The sequence below is a fragment of the Triticum aestivum genome, chromosome 4D, assembly GCF_018294505.1.
Source record: "Triticum aestivum cultivar Chinese Spring chromosome 4D, IWGSC CS RefSeq v2.1, whole genome shotgun sequence".
NCBI classification, from domain to species: Eukaryota; Viridiplantae; Streptophyta; class Magnoliopsida; order Poales; family Poaceae; genus Triticum; species Triticum aestivum.
The window spans coordinates 321,148,942-321,166,968 of NC_057805.1; positions in this window are offsets into that span (position 1 = coordinate 321,148,942).

Below are 18,027 nucleotides of genomic sequence, written 5' to 3' on the forward strand. Positions count from 1 at the left end.
CCGGTTAACCGTTGGAGCATCAAACGACCTCCAAATGGAACGAACTTGACAGGTGGTCTACCGGTGTTATACCAAGGCCACTTGGAAAGACTCGGTCCATTCCAAGAACGTTCAACACCCGCTCACGAAAAGAAACAAGAGGGGGTGCGCCGGTGCATGTGGGAGTGCCGGATTGCAAAGCGGACAACGGGGAAAATGCTCGAATGCATGAGACGAACACGTATGCAAATGAGATGCACATGATGACATGATATGAGATGCATGACATGAACAAAATGCAAAACGAAAAACAAAACCTGACCACGGAGGGAATATCATAACACATAGCCGAAAATGGCAAGAGTTGTAGTTACAAATATGAAAAGTTACATCCGGGGTGATACAACACTCCACCAGTACGAGAGGATCTCGTCCCGAGATCTAGGACTGAAAGAACTCCGGATATTTGGAACGGAGGTGGTCCTCGCGTTCCCAGGTGGCTTCTCGGTCGGAATGGTGCGACCACTTCACTTTTAGGAATTTGATTGACTTGTTGCGAGTCTTGCGCTCAGTTTCTTCAAGAATAGCGACGGGGTGCTCATGGTAAGACATATCTTCTTGGAGGTCAATCTCTTCGAAGTTGATGGTGCGTTCAGGAGTCTTGAAGCACTTGCGGAGCTGTGACACGTGGAACACATCGTGCACGTTCGCGAAGTTGGAGGGAAGCTCAAGTTGATAGGCGAGGTCGCCTCTTTTGCCAATGATCTTGAAAGGACCCACGTATCTAGGGGAAAGCTTCCCTTTGATACCGAAGCGACGAGTGCCTTTCATTGGAGAGACGCGGAGGTAGACATGGTCTCCGATCTCGAAAGCCACATCACGGTGCTTGCTATCATAGTAACTCTTCTGGCGCGATTGTGCGGCTTTGAGATTTTCACGGATGACTTTACACATTTCTTCAGCCTCTGTGATTAAGTCATTGCCAAGAAGTTGGCGTTCACCAGTCTCTGACCAATTGAGAGGAGTACGACAGTTTCTGCCATAGAGAATCTCGAATGGGGCCTTGCCCGAACTAGCTTGGAAGCTGTTGTTTTAGGAGAATTCGGCATATGTAAGACAATCTTCCCATTTCATGCCAAAGGAAATGACACAAGCCCTGAGCATATCTTCAAGAATTTGATTGACTCGCTTGACTTGGCCACTAGTTTGAGGATGGAAAGCTGTGCTGAAGCGAATGTTGGTGCCCATGGCCTTCTGGAAGAAGTCCCAGAACTTAGAAGTGAAGATGCTTCCACGATCTGAAGAAATCAATTGTGGAATGCCGTGCAAGGAGACAATCCTGGAGGTGTATAGCTTTGCCAACTGAGCTGCTGTGATAGATTCTTTGATTGGAAGAAAATGAGCCACTTTAGAAAGCTTGTCAATGACAACGAAGATAGCATCATTTCCACGCTTGGACTTGGGAAATCCAGTCACGAAGTCCATTTCGATATGATCAAACTTCCATTCTGGGATAGCGAGAGGTTGGAGGAGACCAACTGGTCGTTGGTGTTCTGCTTTCACCCTTCGACAGACATCACATTCATTCACGAATTGAGCGATTTCTCGCTTCATTCGAGTCCACCAACACAACTGCTTGAGGTCATGGTACATCTTCGTACTTCCAGGATGAATGGAAAGAAGAGAATTGTGCGCTTCGTTCATTATGACCTTCCTTAGATCACCTTTAGGAACCACAATCCGGTCCTCGAAGAATAAAGTGTCTCTGTCATCAATGCGATAGCACTTGTATTTGGAAAGACCCTTATCGATACCACGTTTCACCTTCTTCACCATGGTATCCAGGAGTTGTGACTCACGAATTTGATCTTCCAAAGTAGGAGAGACTATGAGGTTGGCAAGAAAGCCTTGAGGAACAACTTGGAGATTCAGCTTGCGGAAAGCTTCACAAAGATCTGGTTGGAATGGCTTGATAATTAAGCTGTTTCAATAAGCCTTCCTACTCAAAGCATCTGCAATGACATTGGCCTTGCCTGGAGTATACTCAATACTCGGATTGTACTCTTGAATCATTTCGACCCATCAAGTTTGCCTGAGGTTGAGGTTGGGCTGAGTGAAGATGTACTTGAGACTCTTGTGATTGGTGAATATGTCCACTTTTCTTCCCAACAAGAGATGTCTCCATGTGATTAATGCATGGACAACTGCTGCCAACTCAAGATCGTGAGTGGGGTAGTTCTTTTCGTTGGGCTTCAACTGACGAGAGGTATATGCCACAACTTTCTTCTCTTGCATTAACACAGCACCGAGACCTTGAAGAGAAGCATCATAGAAAACTTCGAATGGCTTGGATTCGTCAGGAGGAGTTAAGACAGGGGCTGTGACGAGTTTCTCTTTGAGAGTGTTGAAAGCAACGTCACACTCAGGAGACCAGACATACTTCACATGCTTCTGGAGGAGGTTGGAAAGAGTCTTTGCAATCTTAGAGAAATTCTCAACGAATCTTCGGCAATAGCTTGCAAGACCAAGAAAACTGTGGAGCTGCTTGACATTCTGAGGAGGTTCCCAATTCACAATTGCAGACACCTTCTCGGGATTAACAGCGATGCCCTTGGCAGAGATGATATGACCAAGGTAAAGAACTTCATCGAGCCAAAACTCACATTTGGAAAACTTCGCATAAATTGATACTCTCTGAGCTTGTCGAGCACCAATCGCAAATGTTTGGCATGATCCTTCTTATTCTTGGAGAAGACCAAGATATCATCGAGATATACCAGGACGAATTCATTGGTATAGGGGTTGAAGATGAAATTCATCATCCGAGAGAATGTTGGAGGAGCATTGACAAGGCCGAAAGACATGACAGTATATTCATAAGAACCAAAGCTTGTTCTGAATGCTATCTTGGGAATATCTTCTTCACGAATGCGAATCTGATGATAACCCATACGAAGGTCAAGCTTGGAGAAAACTTTAGCACCCTAGAGTTGCTCGAATAACTCATTGATGTTGGGAAGTGGATACTTGTTCTTGATTGTCTTCTTGTTCAATGGACGGTAGTCGACACAAAGTCGGTCCGTGCCATCCTTCTTTTGGACAAAAAGAACACCACAACCCCATGGAGATGAACTCGGTCTGATCAACCCCAGACGCTCTTGTTCATCGAGCTGTTTCTTTAATTCCTTCAGCTCCTTGGGTCCAAGCTTGTATGGACGCTTGCAAACGGGTTCAGTGCCGGCCTCAAGATCGATAACGAACTCAACTGGCCGGTGAGGAGGCATACCCAGAAGCTCTTCTAGAAAGACATCTTGGTACTCACAAACGACTGGAATTTGAGAGATGGCATTCAACTCGCCCTTCTCATTGAGAGAAAACAACCTAATGGTTTCATCACGAGCGGCATAAATGATAACATCCTCAGAAGAGTGTGTCAATTGAATTTCCCTGGCAGCACAATCAAGTTGAGCTTTGTGCTTAGAAAGCCAGTCCATCCCGAGAATTAGATCAATATCAGAGTCTCCAAGAACAATTGGTTTAGACAGAAATTTATAGTTTCCCATCTTGATGGAAACATCCGGAACCATGTAGCTTCCGTTCATGCATTTGCCCGGAGAGACAACTGCTAACGTTCTAGGCAATTCTTGGAAATGCAACTCATGCTTAGATGCAAATGGTCTTGATATGAAACTAAGCGATGCACCAGTGTCAAAAAGAACTTTTGCAGGAATATCATTAACTCAGAGATTACCCATTATCACATCAGTAGATTCCTCCGCTTGAGCTGCATTCATCATGTTCACCTTTGCAGACTTGGGATTATGCTTGACCACTGCATTGCTGGAAGATCTCACAGGAGGAGGAGGCGGAAGGCGCCTTTGGTTGAAGCATTTGTTAGCATAGTGACCTTTCTGCTGACACTTGTTGCAAGTCACCTCTGAGAGCGGACGATGATAAGGAGCATACGACTTTGGAGCTTGATTCTGAGACTTGTTCTGATAGCCAGGGTTGGATGAGTGGGAAGATCCATGGCCACCTTTGTTCTTCTGCTAGAAAGGCTGGCGAAACGGAGGAGGAGGAGGCAACCAGAACTTCTGTTGCTTAGCAGCCACTAGTGAGGAAGAAGAAGACTGAATTGCGTCCCTGACTCTCTTCTTAGAAGCCTCACACTTGAGCTGAGCAGCCTCTTGCTTTAGAGCCATATTGTAGAAATCATCATACTTGGTCGGCTCAAAAAGCATGAGAGGTAATTGCAGATCTTCTCTGAGGCCACCTCTGAATTGATAGATCATGCTCTTTTCATCAGGAACGTCTTGCTTAGCGAAGCGAGCGAGTTTCTGAAACTGAGTATTGTATTGATACACGGACATGCTGCCTTGCTTGAGATTGGGGAACTCCTCACGCTTGCTCTCAACAACACTTTGTGGAATGTGGTGAGCTTTGAAGTCTCGGCGGAAATCATCCTAGGTAATCACACGACCTCCTCTGGAATCTTTGTATTGTTGATACCACTCGGCAGCTTGATCCTTGAGTTGAAAAGAAGCGAACTTGACGAAGTCCTCAGGCCTGACATTACTACATTCAAAATGCTTGTCGATGTCCACGAGCCAATCATCGGCATCTATGGCCTCGGCACAGTAGCTGAAAGACTTGGGCTGATTTGCGAGGAACTGGTTGAGGGTAGCGAAGTGAGGCTGATTGTTGCCTTGACCTTGATTTCCTTGATTGCCTTGCCCTTGGCTGCGTTCTTGCAAGAGTTGCAAAATCATCTAAGCATTGGCGTTGGTGGCTGCCATGATAGTTTGCCATGCCTCCGGAGGCGGAGGTGGTGGTGGAGGGTTCGCCTGACTCCCTTCATTGCGTTCCGGATTCTGACGCGTTGGCGGAGCCATCCTGAAGAGGGTGACATACGTTAGCATCTTGATAGACAAATAGACAAGTTGAATCAACGGATAGAAATTGCAACATATAGTCTTCACAATAAACATTCGAACGAGGATGAACGAATGAATTCCATAGTAAATCATCACACTTCCATTAAGGTGAGAAGCAACTTGATAAGAGATTGATGAATAAAATAAAAAGGTACGAGTGGAACAAATAAGTGGTAAGGATTACCCAATCACAAACCAAATATCTGCGGGAAGAAATGCTAAGAGCTACATGAATCCCACCTATATACTCCCGAAACTTTCTGGTTATGCAATCTGGTGTTGGGGATACAGGGGACACTAAATATATCACCCAAACTAGCAATCCCTAGATCCAGCTGTATCCATCCGTCAACACATACGAAATCGTGTACCTCAACCTTCGGAAATCGTGTACCTCAACCTTCGAAAAGCATCCGTTATACGAGTTATGGCAATACTCCCGAACTCCCGCCCCAGTACTGGGTGGCGTCGAGGTGATCTCACCAACAACTGCATAAAAGAGATTTTCGATGTCGGCGAAACTCAGGTATTCCAGAACTGCAACGATAAAATTGTGATGACAACACCTCGGAGCTCAACTCCCCGGGACACTGCCACAACCCCTAAATGTCAGGAGGCACCAAGAACAATGTTCTCGTCACAAAACCATCGGAGCGATTCTAAGATACCCGCGTGATCCTAAATTTTTTTAGTGAAATTTGAGGAGAGAAGAGTCAAAACTTCTACGTCAGGAGGCCTCACCAGAGCTACGAAGGGACTGAGGAGTAAAAAGAATCCTACTCTCCGATATATATAATCCTAAGACTCAAAACATTTTTGTTCTAGACTCAACAACGCCAGCGATTCGATCAAGCAGGGGCTCCTAAGTCGGGGATGGCTCTGATTACCAACTTGTAACGCTCACGATGCGGCTATATCTCCCACGTGTCGAGGCACGACTTAGAGGCATAGCCGCATTGTGGTTTTGTGGCAAGAAGGGTCATCTTCACACAATCCCATATAATGACCAAGAATAGGATAACGAGAGTTGGCTTACAATCGCCACTTCACACAATACATAAATATAGTTCATACATCATCCAAAAATCCACTCATAGACCGACTACGGTCAAATCCAAATGAAAATAAGATAACCCCAAATGTCAGATCCCCGATCGTCCCAACTGGGCTCCACTACTGATCATCAGGAAAAGAAACATAGCAACGACCACGTTCCTCATCGAACTCCCACTTGAGCTCGGTTGCGTCATCTGCACTGGCATCGTCGACACCTGCAACTGTTTTGGTAGAATCTGTGAGTCACGAGGACTCAGCAATCTCACACCCGCGAGATCAAGACTATTTAAGCTTATAGGAAAGGATGGTGTAATGAGGTGGAGCTGCAGCAAGCACTAAGCATATATGGTGGCTAACATACGCAAATGAGAGCGAGAAGAGAAGCAACGCAACGGTCGCGAAGCTAAACATGATCAAGAAGTGATCCTGAAACTACTTACGTTCATTCATAACTCAAACCGTGTTCACTTTCCGGACTCCGCCGAGAAGAGACCATCACGGCTACACACACGGTTGATGTATTTTAAATAGGTCAATTGACAATTTCTCTACAATCGGACATTAACAAATTCCCATCTGCCTCATAACCGCGGGCACGGCTTTCGAAAGATAATACCCTGCAGGAGTGTCCCAACTTAGCCCATTATAAGCTCTCATGGTCAACGAAGGATAAACCTTCTCCCGAGAAGACCCGATCAGTCTCGGAATCCCGGTTTACAAGACATTTCGACAATGGTAAAACAAGACCAGCAAAGCCGCCCGAATGTGCCGACAAATGCCGATAGGAGCTGCACATATCTCGTTCTCAGGGCACACCGGATAAGCGAAGCGTACAGGTACCAACGTAACCCAAGTTGCCAAGGGACGGTCCCGCACGGTGCTCTAGTTTGGACCATCACTCAGAGGAACACTGGCCCGGGGGTTTAAATAAAGATGACCCTCGGGCTCGCGAGAACCCAAGGGAAAAAGGCTTAGGTGGCAAATGGTAAAACCAAGGTTGGGCCTTGCTGGAGGAGTTTTATTCAAGGCGAACTGTCAAGGGGGTCCCATAAATCACCCAACCGCGTAAAGAACGCAAACTCAAGGAACATAATACCGGTATGATGGAAACTAGGGCGGCAAGAGTGGAACAAAACACCAGGCATAAGGCCGAGCCTTCCACCCTTTACCAAATATATAGATGCATTAATTAAATAAGAGATATTGTGATATTCCAAAATATCCATGTTCCAACATGGAACCAACTTCAACTTCACCTGCAACTAGCAACGCTATAAGAAGGGCTGAAGCAAAGCGGTAACTTAGCCAAACAACGGTTTGCTAGGAAAGGATGGTTAGAGGCTTGACATGGCAATATGGGAGGCAGGATATATCAAGTGGTAGGTAATGCAGCATGGCAAATAGAGCGAACAACTAGCAAAGCAAAGATAGAAGTGGTTTCGAGGGTATGGTCATCTTGCCTGCAAGGTTCTCAGAGTTGTCGAAAGCTTGATCCTCATAAGCGTACTCAACAGGTTCGTCATTCACGGACTCGTCTCCCGGCTCTACCCAAAACAAGAACACAAGCAACGGAACCACAATCAATCACGGGACATGCACAAGCAACATGATGCAATACATGCATGATATGCGAGATATGATATGCGATGCATATGCGTGCTCCGGAAGAAAAATGATGAACAAGGCAGTAACTTGGCAAACCAAGCATGCCACTGGAAAGATGAGATGATTTTGGTCGAAATCGATATAAAGATCACCGAAAACGGATGCACGGTTTGCAAATGGCAAGCAAAACAAGAATGACACGAATCTGTGATTAACAGCATGATAGCACTTAGAATACATCAAGTAACTATGCTACAGCACCACAACATAGCAACAAAGCAAATGATAGTAATCTACAGGAGGTGCTTGACAAAATATGAACACTGAGATACGGCTAGATCAAACCACAACAGGTTCAAACAAGCATGGCAAAAGTGCAAAAGATATCAGGTTCACAGTCGTAGTAAAAATACTGGACATGCCTGAAACAGCATCAGGTAGCAATGTTCAGAGCAAGAAATCAACATGCTACAGGAACTTAACATATCAAAACAAGGCATGGCATGAATCTACTGGATGCATAGAACAAAAGTCCCTTACTGACCATAAGATAAAAAGGACCAGAAGATATGATGGCACCCATGTAAACATAGCAAGTTTCGTTAACAGGTTTCAGACAGCAGAAAACAGAGCATGGCAGTAAACAAAATTATGAAGGCATCTTGGTGAGCTTGATGCACTCACCACAAAGCAATGCATGACAAAACAATCATACCTACAGCAATATGGCATGTTTATGAAGCTATCCATGGCAAGAGCAAGTTCATAGCATGTATGAAACAACTACAACAACCTTGGCAAAATTGAATATCATGTTCACATTCTGCCAGAAATATTTTATAGCAAAAGTAGAGCAAGATAAGACATGCTATGGAACTCCATAATATCAGAAAGGGGCATGGATGGATAGAGCACAACTATAGTTACAAAACATCCTTACTGAACATAACCAAAAGAAGCATGGATCTCACTGTAGCCACAAGGATACATAGCAACAAAATAACAGCAGTCACGGAGTTATGATGTGATGAACAGCAGCATATAATGCAAATATCTCGAGACTTGGAAGATTTCGGGGGAGGAAGAAAAGTCAACCCTCTCGGTGGATCCAGATCGGATCGGGACGGCTCGAGGCTGCCGGAGCCGGGGAGAGGAGGCGCCGGCGGGGAGAGCTCGGGGTCGCCGGAGACGCGGGCTCTCTCGGGCGGCGGAGGCGCGGGCGATGGCGGGCAGGCGGGCGGCGGCGAGGTCGCGCGGCGGCCGCGGCGGGCTCGCGAGGCGGCGAAGGCGGCGAGGCGGCGGGCCGCGGGAGGAGGAGGCGCAGGCGCGCGGTGGAGGCGGGCTCGCGGGGCTCCGCTCGGCCGAGCGGGCAGCGGGCGGTGGCGGCGCCGGCTGCCACGTGGCGGCGCGGGAGAGGCCGGGGCGGCGGTGGGATTTCGTCCATCTCGGGCCGGACACGTCCGGCGGCGCGGGGTGGAAGAGACTAGGGTTAGGGGTGGTTTTTGGCAGAAATTTCGGAGGGGGAGGTGTTTTTATAGGTAGAGGGAGCTAGGAGGCTCCAAATGGAGCACGGTTTGCGCCCACACGATCGTGATCGAACGACCAAGAGCATGGAGGGGACTTAGATGGGTTTTGGGCTTTTTGGAGGGTTTTTTTGCTGCAACACACAAAAGGACTTTGCGGTTACCCGGTTAACCGTTGGAGCATCAAACGACCTTCAAATGGAACGAAACTTGACAGGTGGTCTACCGGTGTTATACCAAGGCCACTTGGCAAGACTCGGTCCATTCCGAGAACGTTCAACACCCGCTCATGAAAAGAAACAGGAGGGGGTGCGCCGGTGCATGTGGGAGTGCCGGATTGCAAAACGGACAACGCGGAAAATGCTCGGATGCATGAGACAAACACGTATGCAAATGGGATGCACATGATGACATGATATGAGATGCATGACATGAACAAAATGCAAAACAAAAAACAAAACCCGACCACGGAGGGAATATCATAACACATAGCCGAAAATGGCAAGAGTTGGAGTTACAAATATGGAAAGTTACATCCGGGGTGTTACACCACCCGTATGTACACATACGTGGCCGTATTTTCTTTCTTGCACCCTGGCCGCTGTACGTACGTGTACATGCTACGTGCACGCCTCTACTACGACACATGCGCGCCTCTACTACGACACATGCGCGCCTCTACTACGACACGTGCGCGCCTCTACATCGACCAGTATGTACGTACACGTTTGCGACCAGAATGGCAACGCTACGTACGCTTCGACCAGGTGGGTCCCGACTGTCAGGCACTTCCTTGCCTGCGAAGATGTAGCTGGTGTGTCCCAGCAGTCAGGGGGGAGAATCGTTTTTTTGCCCGGACGCACTTCCTTGAGTGCGAAGATGTAGCCGGGGGGTCCCAGCAGTCAGGGGGGCGAATCGTTTTTTTTTGTCCAGACGCACTTCCTTGCGTGCGAAGGTGTAGCTGGTGGGTTCCAGCAGTCAGGGGGGCGAATCGTTTTTTTGCCCGGACGCACTTCCTTGCGTGCGAAGATGAAGCTGGTGGGTCCCAGCAGTCAGGGGGAAAAGTTTTTTCCGCGAAATACAGTGGCCCGTCCGGTGGGTCCCAGCTGTCAGGTGGAGGAATCATTATTTTCCGCGTAATAAGGAGGCACTTGCTTGCTGCGGCCGTGGACCCAGCTGTCAGCCTCTCCACGTACAGTCCACGCTCCGACGGAAGTCGTTCCTTGACCACGTTGACCAGGCCGCGCCGAGAGCACCACGGCGGTGGACGACGGCGAGGCCTAGGAAGGGGACGACGTGGAGCCGGGGAAGACGCGGTAGTGGAAGCCCGCGCGGAGAGGAGTACGAGGGTTCACTGGTTCGGCTGCGGTGTGAGGCTGCCGTCGCCGCAGGGCCTGGCCAGCGGTGGGAATAGTAGGGGGCGGTGAGGCCTCCGCGGTAGCATAGCCGGCCACGGGAAGTAGGAGCATGCGGCACGACCGGCGCTGCTTTGGGCGGCTGGAGCAAGAAGACCAGAGGTTGAAGAAGCACTATGGCCATTGGATGGACATCGTACGATCACTGGAGCTAGAATCGTTCATATTGACTAAGTTGACAAAGCCCTCCATCCCCGTCAACTTAGTTGGCCCACAAGTCATCCTCCCACTATGGTGGGTCCCAGCTAGCAGGGGGTATTCATTTTTTTGTGCGTAATAAGATGGCACTATCCCTTGCGTGCGAAGATATAGCTAGTGGGTCTGACATGTCAGCGGGGGGAACATTTTTTTCATGAAATACAGAGGCCCATCCGGTGGGTCCCAGCTGTCTGGTGGAGGAATCATTATTTTGCGCTTACAATCCACGGACGATGGATGTCGTTCGTTGACCACGTTGACCAGGCCGCGCCGAGAGCACCATGGCGGTGGACGACGGCGAGGCCTAGGAAGGGAACGACACGGAGCCGGGGAAGACTCGGCAATGGTTGCCCACGCGGTGGGGAGTACGAGGGTTTACTGGTCCGGCTGCCGTCGCCGGAAAATAACAGGAGGTGTGGGTGAGTAGAGGAATGGCCTGGCCAGCAATGAAGTAGGGTGGGGCGCTGCGGCCTGTGCGGCAGCACAGCCGGCCACGGGAGGCGGGAGCAGGCAGTACCACCGGAGCTGGTTTGGGCGGCTGGAGCAAGAAGATCAGATATTGAAGAAGCAACACGGCCGTTGGATTAACATCCAACGGTCACTGCTGCTAGAATCGTTTGTGGACTAAGTTGACAAAGCCAAAGTACACGTCAACCTAGTAGACCCACAAGTCAGCCTCCAAATCTGTCCCAAACAGCATACAACCCGCAATTTCTAGCCAGATTCAAATTAATTTTAAATCTAAATATACCTTAATGTAAATTCAATGAAATTTTACCCGCACAAAAACAATGAAATTTAAAATATCAAAATCCGAAAGAAAACAGTATTTTGGAACTAATTGCTTGTTTGCTGTATTTTTTCATTTTACAGCCCATTTATTATTACTTATAGCCCATTTCTTATTACTTATAGCCCATTTTCTGGGCAAAATGCATCCCTCCTCGTCTTGAAGGATTTCCGGCCCAGCAGGGCGTAGAAAAGCAAGTAGGCCTACGTTGGTTATTCTGCAAAAAACAAAATAGCTGGCTAGCCATTTTCAGAAAGGAAAAAAACAAACTGGGCTGGTCATGTGCTAAACATATGAAATAAAAGCCTGGGCTAGACGGGCCACGGGTCCCGCACAACCCAGTTGATACCCTTCTCCGTCCCGAAAAAACAAAATTACTGCGCGCGCTGCTGGGTCCCTACTGTCATTCTCACCATGTACAGTCATCTCCTTATTCCTCTCGGTTGTTGACCATGTTGACAACACCGGAGGGCGGCGCCACGGCGAGCGAACCAAGGCGGAGGACGATGGTGAGGCCTCGGACGGGAACGAGCAGGAGCCGGGGAAGATCACAGCCAGCCGTGGGAGGCGGGAGCAGGCGGTCCCGCCGGCGCTGGTTTGGCTTTGGCGGCTCAAGGAAGAAGAGACTGAAGAAACGCGACAGTCGTTGAATGTCAATCCAACGGTCAAGGTTGGCACAATCGTTTGTTGACTAAGCGGACACCAAGTAGCATACTTTTTTATATATAGGAAGAAAACTGCGAGGAAAATGCGTTCGTCTGCCGTCCTCCTCACAGGGAACGTTCGCCACATAAGTGACTAGCACCCTTGGTTTTCAACCGAGAGGTCTTGGGTTCGAGTCCCAGGAACTCTCAATTTTGTCCTCCTTCCTTCCTCGCAAAAAAAGGGAAAGAAAATCAAAGACTTGGGAAGGCGTATAGAACAAGCTAGTGTACCAGTAAAGAGACGCTCCCGAGTTTTAGAAAAAAGAAAGACGTGCTCCTGTAGCTGGTTCGAATCCAAACCTAGACTATGACTATATATGGTGCTATGCTACTCTGCAAGTAATGAAACTGACATATCCAACGTTCGCTTCTCCTCTTCTCTACTTACTCTGCCTAGCATCAGAAGCTCTGGCCGCAGAAACCATGTCCGCTGGCTACTCGTCCACCTGCTCTTCAGCAGGCAACAACCAGATATGCGCCAAGTCGCCACCCATACCATCGCCTGTGGGTCTCATCACCCCCCCCCCGCCGGCATGCGCACCGCAGCCGATTGCTCATCGCAACCCGCTGCCGTTGGTGTGGTGCCACTGCTGCAAATCACGCAGAGTCATCTGTCGCGTCTCAACCACAATCCGCAACCCTGGCCGAGTCTTCTACAAATGCCCGAATCATGGGGTAATAATATGTTTAAGTGTTGTTCTGCTGCTTTCAGTTGCTGATTTTTTTAATAGTTTGGTTGATGATCTTCCAATTTGATTCGTGCAGAAAAGGGAAGATTCATGTGATTTGTATTTCTGGGAAGTTGCTGATGTGGGGGAATGCAACTACGCTGATTATTTGGTTAGCCGAGGAATCCCAATACCAGCAGGTTGGGGTGTTGGACAAGTAACTGAAGGAACGGCAGAAGAGGAAGATGCAGAGCAGAAGGTTAAAGATGCAGTTCCTCTGATCATGGCCAAGCAACAGCTGCTGAACGGCCTTGACAGCAATGAGGAGATGAAAGAGCTTGTGAAGATAATGGGCAAAATCGATGTGCTCTGTAGGATGATTGTCTCTTTATTTGCAGTGTATGTAGCACTCGTGATGTATTCAGTGGCTACGACATGAGCACTTTGCTGAAACTAGTAATGAATGAAACCTGTGTAGCAGGCTGGGCGTAGTGTTGTGAACATCTAATGATTTCTATTAACGGAAATCAGGGGGTATCCCCTTTTGCTCATATAAATAAATAAATAGCAGAGGCCCTGTCGGGTCAGCTTTGTTCTCATTCGAAGACGTCGAGCAAATTGCAGTCCAACAGCAAACTATGTCATCAAATTCAAGTTTCACAGCCAAATATGAGTACAACTAAACAACAATGTCATCATGTTTTAGTTGTCATACAATCACCAAACACAAATCAGCATACATAACAAGTGATGTTCTCACAGCAAAATACTAAACAACATGTTCATCAGGTTTCAGTTGTCATAGCAAACACAATTTCACATAGTAGATAAAAAAACGTCTTCTGACAGGCAAATACGACAAAAGCAATGTAATCATCATCCGCAGCAGCAGCGTCAACATCTTCGCCATGTGTATCAGTCTGAATCGTAATTCCCCACGGTGTCATCTTCTTCTTCGTCCTCAACGTCCTCGAACGTTGGCTTCTTCTTGATCAACTCTTGTATGTCCACAGCACGACAGGCAATCTTTTCGCCGGCGTCATTGACGTGATGGTTCTCAAAGATATTAGGAACATCTGTGTTATCTTGTACATCAGGAGCAGTGTAAGCATCATCTTGTTGTGCAACTTCATTAAACGAATTCCTCTGCTCAAACCTTTGCAATACTCTCCAGTCATCGCTACGTGCAAATGTGTCTTCCAAGAAAAATATCTGTGTTGCTTGATTTGCCAAAATAAAAGGCTCGTTGGTCTGGTACGCCGCCTTGACATTGATGGATTTGAAATAATCATCAGCTCTGGGTTTTGCGATCCTGGAAAACAGGTTATACCAACGACAGCACAACAGAACCACACACCGATGATCCTCGAAACTGGAGATATACTGCAACTGAACAATGTCTGTTATGTTAGCATACATTTCAGTTGTCTCTTTGTCATACGTATCCGTGCTCATGATGGCACTGTTTTGTGTCTTCCTGCCTTCGTCTCGTGCAAGGGTGTTGTAGCGCACATCTCCAACAACGCAAGATTCATAATGTCTTACCCGAGTATCAGGACCCATTGCTAGTGAGTAAAGGGCATCATCAACTGCCTGCCCATCCTCCCGCATCTTCTTAACCTATGGTTAGAAAATAGACAAGCTGATCATCTTATGTACTCAATATATTAAAAAAACTGACAGTGCACTTCAAAAGCTTACATGGTTCTTGAACCATTTCGCAAATCCTGCCATAACCAGTTTGTCAATGTTTCTTGGATTTTGCGGCAGTAACTCCTCTTTGTAGATGCTGCACAACATAGTGATCGCGTCAAACATCTAAATATATAAGAATGTGCTGCAAGTTTAGTAGATTACGATGTATAAGCTGCAGTACTGCACTTACTTGATATAAGGTAGTATCTCAGGACAGTTATTCAACACATACCAAACCATTTTGTCCAAATCTTTAGGTTTGTCCTCTTGTCGACTCTTCCCTGTAACTCGAACAGAATAATCGAAAACATTGAGCCCGGGATTGTCTTCACCCACCTCTTTGCTAAGCTGATCAGCTGTTTCAATGTATTTTGAGCAGAATGTCAACGCTTCTGTAGCAATGTAGGCCTCTGCAATGGAACCCTCGGGTCTAGCTCTGTTCCTAACATAGCCCTTGAAAGTGCCTAGCCGCCTTTCAATAGGGTACATCCAGCCATACTGTACTGGACCTCTAAGTAGTGCCTCATCAGGTAGATGAACAGCCAAATGCACCATCACATCAAAGAAGGCTGGAGGATATATCTTCTCAAGGTCGCATAGGATAGTTGGTATCTTGTCTCTAAGACGCTCCAAAGCATCTATCCTGATATTCCTACTGCAGAGTTCCCTGAAGAATTGTCCCAACTCTGCAACTGCTCTGTATAAGTCAGGGCGGCCCAATCCTCTAAGGATAACAGGTAAAACCCTTTGAAGTAGGACGTGGCAGTCATGAGTTTTCAACCCTTGTACCTTGTTTCCATCTGCACTGACTCTCCTTTCAGGGTTGGAAGCAAATCCATGTGGGAATCTCACACGTGACAGGACCTCGCAGAATTCTTTTCTTTTTACCTTGTCCAAGACGTACACAGCTGGTGCCATATCCCGTGGTTTACCTTCATCTTGCACCTGCAAATCCTTTCTGATACCCAGGTGTGTCAAATCAATCCTAGATTTTAAGGTATCTTTCGTCTTGCCTTCAATATTAAGAAGTGTGCCGATAATGCTGTCACATATATTTTTCTCGATGTGCATCACATCAAGATTATGCCGCAGATCCAAATCTTTCCAATACTCCAAGTCCCACAAAGTGGACCTGCGGGTAAACAATAATCTCTCTTCTACCCTGCCACGCTTCCTTTTCCCGCTACCATTACCAGGATGGTTTCCTGGTGTAATATGCCTGACCTTCTCTAATTCCACTTGCAACTCATCGGCGGTGAGCCTCTTTGGCGCATCACGGTTTTCATGCTTTGCATTGAACACATGTCTTCGGTATTTTCTAGGATGCGGCTTGTCCTTGGCAAGGAAACGGCGGTGTCCAATGTAACAGATCTTGCTAAGTATTGCGTATGACAGCGGATTCCTGTCACAGCGAACACATGCATTGTAACCATGTGTCGTTCGCCCTGACATAGTGCCCAAAGCCGGATAATCATGGATGCACCAAATTATAACAGCACGCAGAAAGAAATCAGCTGGTGGGCTGCTATATAGGTCTCGAGTGAGAACACCCTTCCATAGCTGTTGAAGTTCCTCCACAAGAGGCTCCATGAACAAATCAAAATCCTTTCCAGGACTTTTTGGACCTGGATGAGCAAGGCCATCATGTAGTTTGATTCTTTGGTGCAGACATTTGGAGGCATGTTGTAAGGGATAACAAGCACTGGCCACATGCTATATGTGGCGCTCTGGTGGCCAAATGGGTTAAATCCATCTGAAGCTAAGCCAAGTCTAATGTTTCTCGGGTCAGCAGCAAACTCTTTGTGTTTATCATTGAAGCTTTTCCACTCACTACCATGAGATGGATGGCTCATTACATTCTGATCTCTGTACTCCTGGTTCCTAGAATGCCACAGTACATCCTCTCTTGTTTCAGCATCATGAAACAACCTCTGCAATCTTGGTGTAATTGGAAAATGTCTCAGAACATTATGAGGAATCCTCTTCACAGCATCGCCATCTTTCCATCTTGATGATTTGCATTTCGGGCATTCACTTAAGTTGGCATAATCCTTCCGGAACAGAACACAATTATTCTTACAAACATGGATCATATCATATCCAATTCCAACTGCACGAAGGAAATTCTTCATTTTACTGTAGGTGTGTGGCAGCTCAGACGCATCTGGGAAAGATTTGCGGAAAGCAGCCAACATCGCATCGAATGATTTGTTGGTCATCCGCTCAGATGTCTTCACCTGAAGAAAGGTGACCATAGCTGAGAATACTGACAGCTTATTTCCTGGGGTGACAGCAACGTTGCATTGTTCCAACATGCGGGCCCACCGTTTTTCTTCTGCAGGTGAAAGTTCACGGAATGCACGAGCATTTCGTAGCATTGTTTCAATGTTGGTCAAACTCACTGGCTCCGCCACCACCACCCCTCCTCTTCCACCTGAGCATCAGGCAGATCAAGATGGTGATCTGCTGCTTCCACATAGTCAATAACATTGACGTTCACAGCTTCACCATGATGAACCCACCTAGTATATGTGACCGACATCCCATACAAGTGTAGATGATTTTGCACAGTTGACTGGGGTCTTGTAACTGAATTCATACAACTGCTACACGGGCAGAGCACATCTGATTTCGGACCACCGTACTCAGCTCTGATAAAGTTCATGAAGTTTTCAACCCCCTCGACATATGCAGCGGAGAATCTTCGAGCAGAAGTTATCCAAGTCATGTCCATCTGTTAGACATACAAATTAGTTCTTCTACTAGATATTACAGGAAAAACATATATGCTTTTTTATGAAGTCTAGAAAAAAATACCTAGGTCGATGTCTAAAGCTATGGCAAGATATTTGGACGAGCAGATCTAAGTAACGAAATATATGTAAAGCTAATTCAGCAAACAGATTTGAGTGCCAAATTATGGCAGGCTGTTTCAGCAGTCAATGAGGCCGAGCACACAGCCATCGAACTATCGAAGGCCATCGCAGCAACAAAGATCGAGTATAAAACGGTGTAGAGCTATTTCACCTAACAGATTGGCTACTAGACCATGGCAATCTACGTCACAATAAATATATGGCAGGATATTTTAGCAACTAATCGGCCTTGGCATGCCATCTCAGCTAAGCAGATTGAGTGCAGAACAGGGCAAGGAAGCTTCTTAAGAGAAGCATATTGACAGTAAACTACTTCGGCAAACAGTGAGATTAACAGCGTCTATCAGCTAATATTCAGCGCTACACCGACATGAACGGGGCCTCAGTCTAGAATGCGCGTACTGTGGGAGAAGCTGACCGCCGTGCGTCTCCACACGAACGTCGCCAGCGGTAGCGGCGCTGACCGCCGTGCGCCTCCACAAGAACGTAGCCAGAGGTGGCGGCGCGGCTAGAGGACGGCAGTCTACGAGAGCGTACTGTGGGAGTGAGAGGATCACCGAACCGCGGCGCCGACGTATCGGCAT